Source organism: Atractosteus spatula, chromosome 1 (assembly GCF_055471065.1).
Source record: "Atractosteus spatula isolate fAtrSpa1 chromosome 1, fAtrSpa1.hap1, whole genome shotgun sequence".
Classification (NCBI taxonomy): Eukaryota; Metazoa; Chordata; class Actinopteri; order Semionotiformes; family Lepisosteidae; genus Atractosteus; species Atractosteus spatula.
This window is the reverse complement of record NC_142706.1, coordinates 815,541-833,165: the sequence shown is the minus strand read 5'-3', so window position 1 is coordinate 833,165 and position 17,625 is coordinate 815,541. Positions and strand designations below refer to the sequence as shown.

The 17,625-nt window shown below is 46.8% G+C and overlaps 2 long non-coding RNA genes and 4 other non-coding genes across 6 annotated transcripts; all 6 read left to right on the top strand.

Annotated features, from left to right (window-relative positions):
- The first annotated feature begins 2,051 nt into the window (after positions 1-2,051).
- Positions 2,052-8,042, top strand: LOC148840348 (uncharacterized). Its single transcript, XR_016093909.1, has 7 exons — positions 2,052-2,215; positions 2,998-3,196; positions 3,808-3,874; positions 5,098-5,159; positions 5,829-5,890; positions 7,059-7,114; positions 7,876-8,042. It is a non-coding gene; the product is annotated as an uncharacterized LOC148840348 (long non-coding RNA).
- On the top strand, positions 3,912-4,029 carry LOC148840352 (small nucleolar RNA SNORA26). The gene has a single exon (XR_016091645.1). It is a non-coding gene; the product is annotated as a small nucleolar RNA SNORA26 (small nucleolar RNA).
- Positions 5,202-5,319, top strand: LOC148840351 (small nucleolar RNA SNORA26). The gene has a single exon (XR_016091642.1). It is a non-coding gene; the product is annotated as a small nucleolar RNA SNORA26 (small nucleolar RNA).
- Positions 5,933-6,050, top strand: LOC148840350 (small nucleolar RNA SNORA26). The gene has a single exon (XR_016091647.1). It is a non-coding gene; the product is annotated as a small nucleolar RNA SNORA26 (small nucleolar RNA).
- On the top strand, positions 7,157-7,274 carry LOC148840349 (small nucleolar RNA SNORA26). The gene has a single exon (XR_016091648.1). It is a non-coding gene; the product is annotated as a small nucleolar RNA SNORA26 (small nucleolar RNA).
- Positions 8,043-8,850: 808 nt separating the features above from the next.
- On the top strand, positions 8,851-17,079 carry LOC148840347 (uncharacterized). Its single transcript, XR_016093913.1, has 2 exons — positions 8,851-12,636; positions 15,549-17,079. It is a non-coding gene; the product is annotated as an uncharacterized LOC148840347 (long non-coding RNA).
- Positions 17,080-17,625: the final 546 nt, after the last annotated feature.

Here is a 17,625-nt window from a genome sequence, read left to right as displayed (position 1 = left end):
AGGTGGGTAGGTACCGATCCGGCTCGGAGCGCGGCGGCGGCGGCGGGGCCGGCTGAGAGACAGACCGGCTGGGCTAATCGGATGGCCGTGCGGGGATCCCGGAGCCGGGCTGCGGCCAATCAGCCGGCCAGCGCCGCAGCCAGGAGCCTGGGGAGGGGGGCGAGGCGACAGAGGCTGGAGCAGTTTAAAGAGAAGGCAGCTGTCAGGACTGATCCCACTCCACACACCGCGTTAAACACGCTCTGCTTTTTCTGAGCAGGGCTGCACTGTTGCACCGCTGCACTGAATAGTGTCCATATATTTTTCTCAGGACAAACTTAGAGTGTCGCTCGGCCCTGTCTCCTCACGCTGTTCAGTGTTTTTTCCTTTGCCACGGCGATGAAATAGAGCGCACTGAAGCTGGGAGTAGTATTTATAGTGTTTTTTTCTCCCTGTTGTGTTAATGGCACATGGCTCGGACTGCTTGCCCTGAATAACAGACCACGCCACTCCCGATTGTGGGTATCCCTTCACAGCAGGCACACAAAGGTGTAGCACTCTAAGGAAACACCAAGTGATTCCACCTGTTAACAGTACGAACCTTTGACCAAAACAAATGACCTGTTCCAACAACATTTAGTGAAGCTGTACAGGCAGAGAAGCACAGCACAGTGTGATTCCTGTTGGACGTTAGGGAGGAGCATCTGTGAACCAGGGTGCCAAGGGACATGCGTCCTTCTGGTAGAACGCTAGCGTGTGGCAACAGCAGGGGACCTTTCCTCTAGAAGTACCCATGGAGCTGCAGTCACGGCCAGGTTAGAGCATCAGCAAGAAGCACATGTTGTCATCTATGGGTACGCGAACGTGTAACATTGTACCAGCGCACTTCCAGTTCTGAGCAATTATTTCTTCAGCCTTGTGAAAGCTTGCCAAAAAAAAGACTTCTAAAATGTAATGACGTTTTTCTAGAAAACAGAGTGTTTACAGTGGAAGCACTATCTTCCATAATCAAGCCAGTTGGTGACCTTTGGAGTTCTGTGGGATCTCTGTGGGAGTGTTCTCCCTGTGTGGAGACAGCGTTCCCAGGAAGTCTCATTGTTTTAAATGATGCTTAAAATAGATGGTGCTGTACAACTGTCTGCCAGCTTTGTAAAGAGGCTGCAATGTTTTATTAAACGATTAATGGGTCTTCGGTTGTGGTTTCTTAAGAGTGGGCTATTTTCTCCCAAGAGGGCTTCCATGGAAATGCTTTTTTTAGTTTGCTTTTAAATTTGGTTTATAAGAAACTCAGTAAATCTGTAAATCTCAGCAGCCTGCAAGACCTCATCTGGGAGGTGCTTCTTGGGAATACAAAGCTGTGTGCGATTTATTAGCTAGTAGAGCTCATCCCACCAGGGACGGAGGATACCTCCTCTGGCTCCTTTCATGCTGTGTTACATTTACACAGTCACATTCCCCGGTTCGCTGAAATGAAACAGAACTCAAGTTCCCTTCAAAGAATCTGGGAAGCTTTGAGCTTTGCTCATCCTAAATGGAACATCTACAAAACATTCAGGTCTAAACCATCAGATGACAATAAAAATGAAGTGTTTTTCGAAGGTTTTTGCTCCAGTGTGTATCTGTGAATGTACAGTATGTTCTGCACTGCAGAGTATGTCATGTCAGAGAGAAGACGAGTCAGACTGTTTGACCCTGCTTGCTCATCAGGCTGGAAGCTGCTCATTGAATTCAAGAACTCATCCCGCCATATTTTGAAAGATCCCAGGGAGTCTTCTTCAGCATGTCTGCTGGGTAGTGTGTTCCAGACCCCCCATGAACATTTTGTGTAAAAAAACGCCCCCTGTTTTCACTGGTCCCCCTCTTAGTTACTGTCCCACCTGAACTACTTTTGACTTTGCCTCCTGTATTGTGGCGTCGGTTAGGTAACCATCGTCTGTAGAGTCTCAAATAGGCGCTCAATCCAGTTGCCCACCCGCCTGCGGTGTCGAGCCAGTGACGTGCAGAGCTGCGCCTTTAAGGGAGGAGGCCGGGCTCCTGCGCCCGCTAGTTTCCCAGCGTGCACCGGCGCTCCTCCTCTTCCTCCTGGGCCGCGCGAGGGACGGACGCGCGGGCTGTGCGGGTGTTGTGCAGATTTGCAGAATTCGTGAAATTAAATGGCTCAGAGGGACGCAGCAGCTAGCGTTTCCTTGTGGGAACTTGAGTGCAATGTCCCGCGTTATTATTCATCAACTGGATGGTTAGTTATTGTCGGATCCTTTGTTTTTTGGGGGGCGGTTTGTGCTGCACAGGCCTCCGGCTGTCTACCCCTGGTAGTTAACCGTGTAGTTCAGAGAGGTAGGAGGAAGCAGTAGTGTAGCCTTTATACCTGATTAAAATTTGCTTAGCGGGATTGCGACGCAGTAATAATGCATTTTGCAGTGCTTGGGGAGGTGGCGGCGCGACTGTGTGCTGAGGCTGTGCGGAGAGTTCAGTTTTTCAGCGACACGTGGCATGTGGATTTTGCCGTTTCGTTTTGTAATCGCCTTTTCCTTACGGGTTTGCCCACGTTTCAGTCTTGCGTAGCTTTGTCAAACGAACCGTCTGCTAGTATTTCTGTGATAATGGAACAAGTAAAAGTTTATTCTATGCTGAAAAGAAATAGGAAGTTTCGGCTGTGGAGCCTTCTTCGGCTGTGAAGGCTGAAGAAGGTTCCACAGTCGAAACTTAGTGTTTTTCTTCTCTTTTCAGCATAGAATAAACCTTCACTTGTTCCTTTGCAGCTCACGCAGCTCCCTACTTGAACTGCTTTCGGTGATAACTGCGTTTGCATTGTGAGCTGGGGCTGCTTTTCCCTCCCAGCCAGGAAAAGGGCAGATAAATATAAATGCGGCCCTTCCTCTCCGTTTGGAGCCTGCAGCACTGCTCTTCACACCAGGTGTCTGGGATACCCGGCCCGGGCTCCACGCGGAAGCGCCTTGATGTCGGTGCGTCTTTCTCCTTTAAGGAAGGGGAAAAAAAAAACTTTTTGTGTTTCCACAGCTGGGGGCAGGCCTGAGGCGTGCCGTGGCCGACACAGGGGGGCAGATGAGTGCCCTCTCTGCCCCGGGTCCTGATCACTTTGGTCTGCTGCGTGACGAGCGCCCCCTCTCGGGTACCGCCTGAATCGGGGGTCTTGGGTGGGGATCCTGCAGGGTCCTGTTTTCTTTGGATTCGTGTTCCGGCTGCGATCTGCTGCAGGGTGGGTCTAAGTTATTTTAATTGGTGACCTCACTGTAGTGCTTCTAACCAGGCTGGCGGGGGGGTTACAGGTAGCGGTAGCCCTCGATCACGTGGAAGATCTGTGTGATCGGCTGTAAGATGAGGGGAATGGTCAGCCGCTCACTGCCCAGTTTGGAACAAAGGCCAGGAGGCCAGGCCCTGCGGGAGAGTCAGAGCTCCGATGTCAATACTGTTCCAGTCGCAGTGATGACCTGGAGGCGTTGCACTAGTGGACCGCAGAGCAGGCACGCAGGGGTGACACTGGGGACGGTTAGATTCACACGCACGGTCTCACGAGTAACGGCCGTCAGGACACATCAGGCGTTTTCTTATTCTAGTTCTGGCGTGCACATAGCAGTGGTGCTTGCTTTGTATGCTATAGTAGTTCTCTGTGGGAGGCTTATTTCTTGAAATTGGGTCGATGCACCGTGTTCATCTTTTGTTTCTGAATGCCGCAATGGAACAGTCCCCCGCTGGTCCGCAGTTGTGACTGTGGACGTGTCTCGACAAGCCTCACCAGGGCCCTGTATTGAAAGGTGCTGTGTATGAGAGTAAGACTGACTGATTGACTGGTTGTCTTTTCAATTGCAGCCCGGTGACGGGTGATGCTGTCCTCCAGCCATCGCGGTGTAATAGTGGCTCCGGGTTCGACAGGAAGGTATGGAGTCTTAATGGTTTTGTATCCCCTTAAAGCTTTGCCCATTTAAGGCTGTCAGTGTCTTGGGTGGCCAACACAGGGGGGAACAGCACTCCTCTCTTAAACCCGGAGCAGAGATGCCGTCTCTGGTTCGGATCCTGTCGGGAGGAACACATTTACTCTGGAACTGCAGACGTGATGTCTAGTGTGTCCAGAGCTCAGATCTGTTCTGTATTCAAGCCGGGAGTAGATGGTTATGTTACAGGCAGTTTGATGGGTTATTCGCAATTATTTGTGAAAAAAAGTAATTAATATTGTACCGTAAAGTTATTGTTTAACTTCAAAACTGTTTGAAGTATTAAACTTCTGTCCATCAGTTGATGGCCGTTGAAATCTTAAGCAACATCGAATCTTGTCTCTCCATCTTGGAACACGTCTCATAGAGGAATTGGGAGGCTCCAGTGATCAAAGAAAGCAGTGAGCCGAGTCTAGGCCTGGCTGTAACACAAGAGCAGCAGTACATCTGGCTGAAGATTTTTAGACCCGTTTTAATTTGAGAGTCACGAGCTGTTCTTCTCGTGCCCACCTGATTATGATTCGCCACCAGTTGTTCTGTGCTCGGGTCTGGCTTTGAGCCCTGTGGCTGTGCGCAGGTGGACGAGATGCATGGGTGATCTCCACTGACCCCCACGTTCGTGTCATAGGCTGCGCCGCCTGTCTGCGGGAGGCCCGGCGTTAACTGGTAGCCAACTGCCCCACTGGCCCCCGGTCGTGGAGGGGCCACTGAGAGCCTGGAGCCCCCTGGTGGACTGGGACTAGCGTCCTTCTGCGGCACTGCCAGGGGAGTCCCAGTCAGTCGGCTAGTGACATGACCAAGGCTTGAACCGCCAAGATCCGCTCGGGAGGTCCTGTGTTTTGGCACAAAATCAAGTCCCTTTACCAAGACCAAGGGCAGTACAGCACTGGGTTCAAATCTCCTGTCCACACCCAAGTGTGCAGGTGTGGAGCCCCCTGGGGGTGAGGTGGTGCAGCTGCAGTGTCCACCTCCTCTCTTGGTCTGGGATCTGCAGGTCTCTTTAGGGATCACTGGAGGCTCCTCCCAGGTGCAGAGCTTGTAGAACTGGGAATCTCTGTGCACTGCAGTTGAAGTGCCCGCAGTAGAGACAGTCGTGGAGTAAGACGTACCTTTGCAGTGTGGTCAACAGGACAACAATGTTGACACCTGTCTTTTTAATCTTTTGAAGGTGTGGAATGGAGTCTTGTGTGCCCACTGGGAATTAAATTAATTCTCTGCGCTGCTCTGAAGGTGAGTGAAGTAGTCGTGATGAGCAGATTTCCCCTTAAAGCTTTGCCCATTTAAGGCTGTCAGTGTCTTGGGTGGCCAACACAGGGGGGAACAGCACTCCTCTCTTAAACCCGAAGCAGAGATGCCTTCTCTGGTTCGGATCCTGTCGGGAGGAACAGATACTCTTGACCTGAGATTGTGGTGGGTCTAGTGTGTCCAGAGCTCAGATCTGTTCTGTATTCAAGTTGGGAGCAGATGGGGATGTTTCAGACAATTCGATGGTTTATTCACAATTTATTTGTGAATAAAAGAAGTTAAAATTGAACTGTGCAGTTACATGTTTTATTTGTAACTGTATAAAGTATTAAACTTCTGTCTGTCGGTTGATGGCTGTTGAAATTTAAGCAACATCAAATCTTGTCTCTCCATCTTGGAGCACGTCTCGTAGAGAAATTGGGAGGCTCTTGTGTTTTAGCACAAAATCAAGTCCAGTTTACTAGGACCAAGGGCAGTACAGTACTGAGTGCACATTTCATCTGTACACCCTTGTACAGGAGCTTGTAGAACTGGGAATCTCTGTGCACTGCAGTTGAAGTGCCCGCAGTAGAGACAGTCGTGGAGTAAGACGTACCTTTGCAGTGTGGCCAACAGGACAACAATGTTAACGTCTGTCTTTTTAATCTTTTGAAGGTGTGGAATGGAGTCTTGTGTGTGCACTGGGCATGAAATTCATTCTCTGCGCTGCTCTGAAGGTGAGTGAAGTAGTCGTGATGAGCAGATTTCCCCTTAAAGCTTTGCCCATTTAAGGCTGTCAGTGTCTTGGGTGGCCAACACAGGGGGGAACAGCACTCCTCTCTTAAACCCGAAGCAGAGATGCCGTCTCTGGTTCGGATCCTGTCGGGAGGAACACATTTACTCTGGAACTGCAGACGTGATGTCTAGTGTGTCCAGAGCTCAGATCTGTTCTGTATTCAAGCCGGGAGTAGATGGTTATGTTACAGGCAGTTTGATGGGTTATTCACACTTTGTCATTTGTGAATAAAAGACAAATTAAAATTGTTCCTTGAAGTTATACATTTTGCTTCAAAACTGTATGAAGTATTAAACTTCTGACTGTCAGTTGATGGCTGTTGAAATTTAAGCAATATCGAATCTCATCTGTCCATCTTGGAACACGTCTCGTGGAGAAATTGGGAGGCTCCAGTGATCAAAGAAAGCAGTGAGCTGAGACCAGGCCTGGCTGTAACACAAGCGCAGCAATACATCTGGCTGTAGGTTTTTAGACCCGTTTTGAGTGTCACCAGCTGTTTTCGCCGTGCCCGCCTGATTTTGAAACTCCAGATGTTCTGTGCTCAGCTCTGGCAGCAGGTCCCACGGCTACGCGCAGGTGGACAAGATGTGGGCGATCTCTGACCCCCACTTTCGTGCCGCCTGTCAGCAGGAGGCCCAGTGCTAACTGGTATCCCACAGCCCCACTGGTCCCCAGTTGCGTACGGGATGAGAGGGGCCACTGAGAGCCAAGAGCCCCCTGGCGGACTGGGACTAGTGTCCCTCTGCGGCACTGCTGGGGGAATCCCAGTCACAGTCGGCTAGTGACATGACCAAGGTTTGAACCCCCAAGATCTGCTCGGGAGGTCCTGTGTTTTAGGACCAAGGGCAGTACAGCACTGGGTGTGTGGGTGTGGGCCCCCCTAGAGGTGAGGTGGTGGTGTAGCTGCAGTGTCTGCCTCCTGTCTCGGTCCGGGATCTGCAGGTCTCTTTAGGGATCACTGGGGGCTCCTCCCAGGTACAGGAGCTTGTAGAACTGGGAATCTCTGTGCACTGCAGTTGAAGTGCCTGCAGTAGAGACGGTTGTGGAGTAAGATGTATGCAATGTGGCCTATAAGAAAGGTTAACACCTGCCTTTTTAATGTTTTCAAGGTGTGGAGTCTGTGTGCACACTGGGCATGAAATTCATTCTCTGCGCTGCTCTGAAGGTGAGTGAAGTAGTCGTAATGAGCAGATTTCCCCTTAAAGCTTTGCCCATTTAAGGCTGTCAGTGTCTTGGGTGGCCAACACAGGGGGGAACAGCACTCCTCTCTTAAACCCGAAGCAGAGGTGCCGTCTCTGGTTCGGATCCTGTCGGGAGGAACAAGTCGGCCCATGTGCAGCGCTTGTGGCTCGTGTCTTGACAGAAATCAGTTGTGTGAAAGCCTTACATGTGGCATTTTCTCTGGATGCTCCGGGTTGCTTCCCCTTTCAAAAGACGCGTCGGTGCAGTTAATCGGCATCTCTTTAAACAGTCCCAGTGTATCCAGCACCTCACCCAGGGGGCTCCGTCCTTGTGCTGTAGTGGAATGCAAAGCTTTATGTTCTCTGTAATGTGTACCCCTTATTTCGGGTATCCTTCGTTTCAGTGGGAAGCATCCTTTAGGAAATACAGCCAGGACGGTAGAAATAAACTTCCCCAAAAAGACCATACTGCAGTAACCAGTTAGTTTCCGAACCTGTATCCAGTTAGCTTTTGTGTGTGGGTTGTAGGGCAGTGTCCACACACCTTTGTGATGTCACGACTTCCTTGAGCTGCCATTGGCTAGCGGGAGAATGCCAGGATGTGCTGTTACCTGTGGGGGGGAGATGGGTGCTGATGTGTTGTGGGGGGCCTTGCTCATTACCCTAACCTTGTACTGTCAAGCCTTTATTTTAATGCTTTGGGAATGGGATGGCTGTTTCATAGTTTTAACTTAATCTTTTTCAGCAGATGTCAGGCACACAAAGATGAAAAACCTAAGATGCAGGAGATGATTAACCCACGTGATGATTCTTAGTAACGTTCTGTAAAGCTGCTGCTTTGTACACTACTGTATGTATCCAGAAGTGATATTGCTTGTTCTGCACATTGAATTAAATGGACGTGGCAAGCTATGCGTTAGCGTTTCATTTACAGAAAGTGTTCTCGCTGTTCCTGCTTTGTTACCCTGTTAACAAAAGTTTCCACCTGTAATTTTGCAACTGACATTACCTTCACTATATGAACACCATACTCGGCAGATGACATGCTCTTTCACGTCATACTATTTTACAGAGTTTTCACATGTAAAATGTTCTTCAGATTCAAGTCTAAACCCACAAGGAGTGGAGATCGTGTGCTGCGCGATCACATCTCGAGACCTTTCTTGATTGTTCTTGAGAGAAATAAAAGAAATTCCCGACTGCTCATAGTGGGTGTGAATAGGAAGACAAAGGGGCCAGTTGAACAGCTCAGAAAATTACAGTGGAGTAAAGTAGTATTTTTACAGTCCTGTTGTAAATAACCACTGCAGGTTCAGATGTGATAAAACGCAAGAATGTCCTGTAAAGGTTTTATATTTCTAAGGTGCCTCTACATGGGATGAGCAGTGAAGCTGCTGAAATGAGTGTAACATTATGTGGTTTGGGGAGCTGTGTACTATTCAAGAGATCACTCTTGGGGTTGTTCAGAGCCAAGTGAACTGTGTTGGTGGAGGGTGAAGCGTGGTTTTTTTTTTCTTGTGGGGTGGAGGGGCCAGACTTTGAAATAGGGATGTAGAAAGAAGAAAGGTTTTATATCTTTAATCTTGGGAGTCTTCGGTGATCTGTAGGATTTGCTGTAATTGAATTAATCCTAGACTTGACTATTGCTTTCTGGATGCTGCCAAGCAGCAGTAAAGATGTGTAGATCTATAATCTAGAAACCTCATCTGAAGGTTTTAGTTCTCTCATGTTCTAAGCTTTAGAAAAAATGCTGTAATTTAAATAAACAAGAACACATTGTACATGCAGTTAAACCTTCATTTTGAGTTTACAGATGTAATTGCCAGTGCACATCATGTATACCTTAAAGGGATCTGTTCAAACGGATACATTCCTCATTAACTTCTCAAAGGGGAAGATAAAAGCTGCTGTTAGAATGTGTTGACTAGAGGTTTTGGAAGTGGTTGGGCTCGTTAGTGATGTGAGGGACAGAGTGTACTTTTGCAGTTGTGTCCTTATGTCGTGCAGAACAAGGGGGAGAGAGAGAAGCCTTTGCATTACTTCATGGATTGTGGTTGATCTGAGACAACTTTTTGCAAAGTATTAAACACTCATGGGTAAATACAGACCATAATGATTTTTGTTTTAATTTGTGAAGGTGTTCTGTATTTCAAAACATTTACAGATGAGGGAAGTGGGGAAGTGGAAAGGTCACCATATATCCTTGCCTGCAGATTTTGTCTGTGCTTTTAAATGAGCACAGTTGTAATCAAAGGTGTTTTGGAGGTCAGTTTGGGAGAAAATGGGGAGGGGCGTTTCCCAGGCTTGGTCCTGGACTTCTCCTTTTTCTGTCTTCGTTCCAGCTTGGCTCCGTCAGTTAAACAGCTTGAAGCAACTGATGTACCGAGACGGGTAGGGCTGCCATCTCCCTGCCACTGCCTCTCCTCTGAGTAGTGTGGCTGTATAGGTCCACAAGAGTCCTTGAAAACAAAGTACTGAGAAAAAGAGACAAAACAGACTGGCTTCTTCCTAGTTTTTAAATCCCTTCTCTCGTCTTTAAAGAACTACTTGAAAAATACTTGCGAGCTGTTACATTCAAGGACTTATCAATATAACCGAAGTTCCAAACAAACCACAGGAGATCAGGGCGCATGATGAACAGGACTGGGAACTGGGAAGCTGCATTAGTAGAAGACATAAAGCGCCATTAAATCAATGTTCCGTGACCCCGCCTCCTCCATCTCCGGCTCGGCTCGGTGGTCTGGGCCCAGCTGGGAAAGGAAAATGAATGGAGCTCAGAGCTCAAATCTCTCGGCTGTACATTGCCACCCAGGTATGGACTGGGGCAGTAATTTAAGACAGGGCTTCAGTGGGGCAGAGACCCAGGGCGTTCATGAGGCAGACCCAGTGCCTTTTTTTCATACTTCACTGGAGCTGGGACTGCAGTGGGCAGATAGGAGTATTAAAATACTTCAGACCTGTAGGTATGTGGGGTGAGGCGCCCAGCAGGAACCTGCGCCAGTTCTTCACGGTAGCAGCTGGGCCTGTGGAAAAGGGCAGGCTCAGAGACCTGCCTGTTACATCCAGATGCTTTCAGAATAGGCGGCTGATGTTATAGTTACAGATATTGTCCTGGATACATCAAAGACATGGTTTGAAACTGCATAGAAGTGTGCACAGAAAATATGAATTTGTCCTTAATTTTTTTTTTCCTACATGATCATTCTTTTGATGTCAATTTAAATAATTGCTGTTAACACTTTCACTGATGGGAGTTTACAGGCTGCAGGCTGTGGGCAGTTCTCTGGATGAAATCCTGAACACGTAAGTATTCCCCTCCCACTGCCTCTTCTCCCTTCTTCCTCTTCTCCTCTCTCCTCCTGTCTCTCCCTCCACTTCCTCTGTCGCAGGAGTGGTGTGATGAGTGCAGTAACCCAGGGCTCTGCACCACAAGCGCTGACCTTTTTAGTTTACATCAACGATCCACATTCCAGAATAGTAAACTAATCAAGTTTGCAGGTGATATTAGAAAATACTGTAGAAGCTGGAAAATAAAAGTGATTTAGATAAAATGTGTGACAGGGCAAATTTCTGGCAAGTGACATTTAATGTAGACAAGTGCAGGGAATTTTTAGTAGGTAGAAAAACCAAGTTCTAAACACAAATTGTGAAGCACTGAGCTAGAAAAGGCTATTAGTAAAAAGGAGGAGATTACTGTATGTCCATTGACACATCATTTCCATCTCCTAGACAATATGAGGAAGCAATTAAAATTTTAAATCAAGGGGTTAAATCTGTATAACTCGCGGGTAAGGCCTCACTTAGAAAACAGGTTGCAGGATCTGAACGTTTTTTTTTTTGTTGTGCAGAGAATACTTTCAGGGACCCTGATAGGGGTATTCAAAGTCCTTAAAGGGTGTGACAAAGTCAAACCAGCATATTTCTGCAGAATGATCAGTGAAACATGAACCAGAGGCCACGGATGGATATGTATGGAAGTGCATTTAAAACAGGAGACACTTGTTTACACTGAGGGTTGCTGGAGTTTGGAACAAGCTACTCAGCCATGTTGGTGAAGCCAATACACTAGTTTCTTTTAAGACACAGCTTTATGAGACCCTTGCATCAATTAACTAGTCACTAACAAACGAGCTGGGTGGCCGAATGGCTCCTCTCGTTTGTAACAGTTCTTACATTGTTATCTTCTAAACCTCTTATTCTTCTTGTACTCCACCACAACCTCTTCTTCAAGACCGTGTGCAGTCACTTCCACAGCACTGACTTGATCTTCTGTAGCTAAGATACTAAAACTGTGGAAATAGTAGCAGTCATCTCCTGTCTCAACGCCTGCAGTTGAGCAGAGTTTATGTTTGCAAGCTTGTTCAAAGGCTTCCAGGATCAAGATATCAAACTTCAAATCAGTGCAGTAAACATTTGACCTGTTTTCTCAACAAATACCATGTCCACTGTGAAAACAAGCAATCAGGTTAGAACTAAGACCCTCAAAAACAAAGTCCTAGTGGGCAAACTGGCTGAGTGTATCCCTGGGGCAGAAACCCTCAGCATCAATAGCTTCACAAACTGCTTGGCCTCTTTACTGCATCCCAGTGAATTCCTGGTGGCCTCCCCAGCAATTACCCCCTGGGTCACAGGAATGAGGATGGAAGAAAGTCTTGTCCAGGCAAACAACTGCTCTGCTGTCAAATCTCCTGTGAATCTCCAGTCATTCACTGTTTCCATGGGGGGAACCAAGACACCAATAAACAGAATCAATTAGTAAACTTTAAAACAGTTTGAGTAAATGTACTCAGAAATAAGGTGATCTAAAAATACTGCTTGTTCTTATTTACAGTATTTCTCAATTACGTATGTTTAAGGCTATAATTCATGTGTTATAAAAACTTTAACTGGAATTAACCTTTACCTGACACTTCGTATTCCAGGGCTTAATGAATTTACAGGAAATCTCTTCATTCTTTTAAAATGCATGAATCCTCTGGGAAATGACTGCGTGTCTCTCTTCCTGTGCATCTCTTGAAGTCAAAAGCTATTTTTGTATTTTTCAAAACAGCCTAGCAATCAGTTGGCTTCCTGCATAATTTGGCCTTAACGCTTCAGCAGGGGCACATCATAGAGAGAATTATCACCTCCATTGCCTTTGGCAGCCATTTGATCCCCCACTTTGAAATACAGCGGGACTTCAAGAACGCCTCATTCCACAGCCTGCCGTAAATCTGAAAGACAAAAACAGGGTCTCGACCTACAATGGGTGGATTTGAAACACAATGCCCATTAGCCAGCTACAGTAAACAGCAATTAGATAAGAGCAGGAGGCCTTGTGCACTAAAAAGCACTTCTGACTGCAGCAGCTTTCTAGGTTTTGCGCTTTGAGCCCCAGCGGGAGAGCTCCCGAATCCCTGATTCTTGTCAGCTGACTGGAATTTTTTGTTGGAGTCCAACAGGGGAGACAGCTCTTAGGCTGCAGCTACTTCTGCGCTGAGAGAGCACTCTCCTGAGCTGTCTCAAGGTAAGCAGCACTCTGCAAGCTAACGCCTCTTCAGTCTTGTGCTCTGGTGGTGCATAGGGGGCTGATGTTCCGTGTGGAAGAATTCAGCTTGCTGACCTGCCAAGAACGGATTTTAAACTCAAAGAGGCTGACGAGGTGCAGAAGTCTTGGATCAGGGTGGTTTGCGCCTTTAAAATTTAATATAAAAATATTTCAAATTAAAGACCGATGCCCAATAACCTCTGAAAGGAGTAAACGTGCTGGCTTTTCACCGTTGTGGTCGTGTGTCTGGGGCTGTGCTGCTCTCCAGGTGCTAGAGGCTGTGTGATAGTTCTGCAACATCCGGTTGACCTCTGGTGGTTTTCAGCAAGAAAAGACAATACAGCATCCTAATAAACCTCACAATCTGCATACTGAACATTTACACATTGCACATTCCTTATTTGAAACTATATCTCCCTAACGGCACATGCTTGTGTTTTGTTTGTAAGTATTAAAATGGTGGATTAGAATAATAGAAATAACCACAAAACAAAGTTCTTGAACAACCCGTGACACCCGGCCTGTGTCGAAATAATCTGCACGTCTAGAACATCATTTCCCAGTAAAGAAGTCCGGAGCGTTTAGGCTGCTCGCTCTTCTGGGGACACTGCTTCCACTTCCTGACTGTTCTCCACCACAAGGGATTTCATCGCCCCCCTCAAACGAAATAAACAGGAAAAGGGATTAAATGTTCATCTCCATGTTAAAATAAGAACCAGAACTTTCCTGGGAAGCTGTACAAAGCTTACGATTTCTATTTTTGGGCAAGCAGCGCTATTTATGGGCCTCGGTCTGTTTCTCTAAAACTTCCCGTATTTCTTTGCCCTACACTGTTGGCCTGCGTTTCTGTGTCATGCTGTCATGACTTAAGGGGCCACGTACAGCATTCGTGCTCACTGCTGCAACGTTTCTACTGCTTCCACTCTGCTACGGATGACTGAATGCCATTAGCTCCTGGGACGATGGCCTGATACCAGCTTTCAGCCCCAGTCTGATGTCTGTTCTCTTGAAAAAGAAGCTCCCGTGGTGTTCAGGTTTGGAGGGTGCAGTCCACATGTGGTCGGACTCGACTGGAATATCCTCCTGCCGGACACAACCGGAGTGAGCAGCCCTGCTCCTGGAGCAAGAGAGCCAATGACAATTGCTTTCATTGTAATGCCTGAAATTGTCAAAAGAGGAAAACGTCTTCCTTTCTGTTCTACACTACACTTTGCTTTTCCCATTAAAGTACTAGGCATCCAAACAGGTCAGTTTATTGATTAGATCAGGACACATTTGTCCTGGGGGGAGGGATTCTGCAAGCCAATGCACTGCCCTAGAAGTTCAGTATACATGTAAGGAACTGACAAATAAAAGTTAAATGCAAGCAGATTTTGTATTTATTGTACAACATACGAAAGATGAGGACTTCACTAATGTCAATACGGTACCTGTGGTATTAAGGAAAATTGCAACAGAACAACAGACTTCTTACATTTTAAGCAACTCAGGAAATTCCCAAAATTTCCTGTGTAGGAAAAGTACAGGGCACGCAGAGGACATGTGGTTTTGATCCTGTGTCCCTTTTCTGTTCAGGAGGATTTCCAACAATGAATGGAGTATATTTAGAGTCGGGGGCACAACTCTCATCTGGAACACATTGTGTCCAGACCCAAGGAACAGCTTCAAAACCGCCTTTCTGAAGAGAGTGTTCACAAATGTCCTTCCACTGCCTGGGGATCCTGGTTCAAATATCAGGTGCTGCCCCTGAGCATGGTCCTCCTCTCACAAGACTCCAGTAGATTGTCCTGCTGTGAATAGGTGTGCGTGAGAGTTAATACAAATAAGAAAGCCGAGTACTGGGAGTGCTGAGATTTCCATTGAACCCACTACCGTACATTCACTTGGTAGTGAAAAGGTTAAAGAAATTGAGAAGCCAGGACGGCCGCTCTATGGGGGAGAGGTCTCTGTGTTCATTTAATTAAGAAACATGCCATTCTGGACAAAGTACCTGAACTGAACACACAGCTGGAGTCTAGAAGCTCCGATATGACCTGCATCGTCTGTTTCCACTGTGAAAGTCACTAATATTCGAGCACTGCGCACAAGCCCCCAACTCACAGCCCTGCTGCTGAGAAGGCGACTCTGCCACACAGTTAAAGCAGCCGAGCAGAATACACTCCTACTGCCGCGCCATTCCAGCAGCGGCTGGCTCACTGGGGTCTGCGGGCCAGGGAGAACATCTTTTTTCACATCACTGGATCCCTTCAAAACATCTCAAGTGCCTTTTGAGGCAAAGGGGTGTCATCTGGGCCACGCCAGCCCTGTCAGACTAGGTCAGGAGAATTCCTGTCTATTCTTCCTTCTTGGCAGATTCAGCTTTTTAAAATTTTTTTTAATGGATTTTTGTCCTGGAAATAAATAATTAAATGAAATTATTCGGTCCCGTTTTTCTTCTGAATTTTATTACCACATCCTGTAGAAAGATATCTCGGATATCGTAAATCTTATCCCAGGTTTGAAAGGCAAAGTGTCTGTAGAGACTGGGACAGTTCCACAAAGAAGCCTTACGTAGTGAGTAACGTGTTTTGATGGGGTGGCTGGCTGTTTATACTGTACGGTCACTGGTACTCCCAGCTCCTCAGGACGGCCCTGTTTAAGGCCGGTGTCCTGCTTCAGCGAGCTTTGTTTTTGATGTCAGGGAGATGCATCAGGAAACGTCTATTCACTCGTGGAGAATCTCAGTCCCTTCACCATAACCCCAAGAAAAAATTGTGTGGGTTTAACCACTAGGAAGACAGCGCTGACAGGGGATTGTCGGACCAGACGATTCAGATAACTAAAAAAATGTCTTTTAAAGAGCCAGCCAATGTCATGATTTTGAGCTTAGCTGACTTGTTCTCCTTTTACAGGTGTAGCTGCAATCTCTTCTTTGCTCATCAGCCTGCTGAGTGAGTGTGGCCCAAACGCTGTGAAATGTTTAGCGCCGGCCCTCCGTGTGGTGTGCACAGGCACTGCAGCCCGAGCAGCCAGCAGCCCGGATGAGTGACCCCACTGTTCGAGCCCACCTGAGGCAGGGAGCTGGTTGGCATGGCAACGGCAGAACAATGGCGCCACTGTGCTGAAAGGGACCGGGGAGCAAAGTCCACTGAACTGTCTCGCAGCCTGAACTCTGCCAGCAGGATGCCGAGGGGAAGCACGGAGTCTGGAGAGCCTACCTGTGCAAAAGGTAGCTGCCTATGTTGACATGTGACTTCCATCTTCCAGGCAACACAGGGAAACAATAAGACAGGCACAAAAATATCAGGATATAGAGTTAAACGGATAATTTAAATGAATGATAATGCACTAGTAAAATTAAAAATACTCTGAACAGGTTGGTCACCGTATTACAGAGGAGGTCTTGCTGCTCTGGAATGAGTCCAGGGTGTAAAGACCGGGATGTCCTACACCAACAGGCTGAAAGGACTTGTCTGCATCAGTCCAGGAAAGATACGACCAACAGGGCACTTGAGTTCAGGAGTCACAATTCTCAGATTGACAAATTCAACCCGCTGGATTTAAGCATATTAAGCACCTCACTTAAACAGGAAACTGAATTTTTATTTTATATGCAACATATAAAACTCTATGGAGCTCTAACACACTTTGCTCTTTACCAAAAGACCGTGACCCATCAGTTATTTTTAATTACTTGAAATAATTGAGAGAGTCAGGTGTCAGTGATGTTGAACCAGGCAGCTGACAAAAACACAGCTTTAGTTTATAAAAGCTCTCTGAAATTTACTACCAAATATTCCCTGTAAAACAGTTTTATGTACTAGTAATATTATGTACTAGAAACTTGGCAGTTTGACGTTGCTGTACATTGATATTTTCTTTTCCTGTCATTTTTACACTCCTGATGTGTCTCACTAATATGGTAACTTTCTATCCTTGTTCCAGAGAATGTTTTATACCTTTTTAGTCTGCAGGTTTGAACCACCTATCGATCAGCAATGCCAGTGAACTACGATACAAGTTAGCACTTGGCTAAACTGAATAGAAAATACGTTTTGCAGTACACATTTTCCTGCTACATCAGGTCTGAAGAGCTGGCGAACTAATGAGCTCTTCAGACATGAGCAGCAGTCTCTCAGGGGAACAGCGTATTGACTGGCCTCACGCGTGACTGAACAACTGTGTCGCAGAGGGCAGAGCTGTGTCATTAGAGCAGTGCCTCCTGCGGTCCTGTGTCACCAGTTCAGAGGACAGAGCCAGAGGCACGGGCACAATGTGTAGGTTACGGGTACCTTCTAGTCAAGTGTGTAACTCACTGGGACATGTTATCTAATGGAAAAACAAGAAAATGAGACCTCATTTCAGAAAGACTGAGCTTTGTATTCCTAATAACTACTATGTACTGGCAAGATTTAAAAATAAATTCTAATACTTATATTTTAATTAGTTTTGTTGTATGGAAATAGTACTAATAGGAGAAGGCATTAGTTTGATTATTTCCATCTCATTACTAACCTATTTTGCCTGTGTGGCAATTATGTGCCATTAGAAGAAAACCCATTCTTACAGCCTGCAGGTCTCTGGGCTGAAGGCTAGCGTTCAGGCAGGCTAATAAACTCAATGCCCCTTCAATGTTGCTCTTCTTATCAGGGCACAATGGGTCTCTCTGTGCGCAGGGCGGATCGAAACACAGAGCCTCTCGTGTCCTGATTTCTGTCACTCCGCACATCTTACGACCAGAACACCGGCGTGCACATCCAGGTGGAACCCAAGAACGGGATTCTTACAGCTGACGCGCGTCTTAAATGGGTGGTGTGGCTGCATCTGCAGGATTCTGGAGGAAATCTTGTTTCATTAAGGAAAACACAAGCACAAACCTCAGGTGTTCTCATTGGATGCTGTGCTGTGTCAGGTAAAGTGGTCTGGCCATTTCCTGACAGTGCGCTGTCTTCTGTCCAGAATGACTGAAATATTGCTAAACCTGGTTTA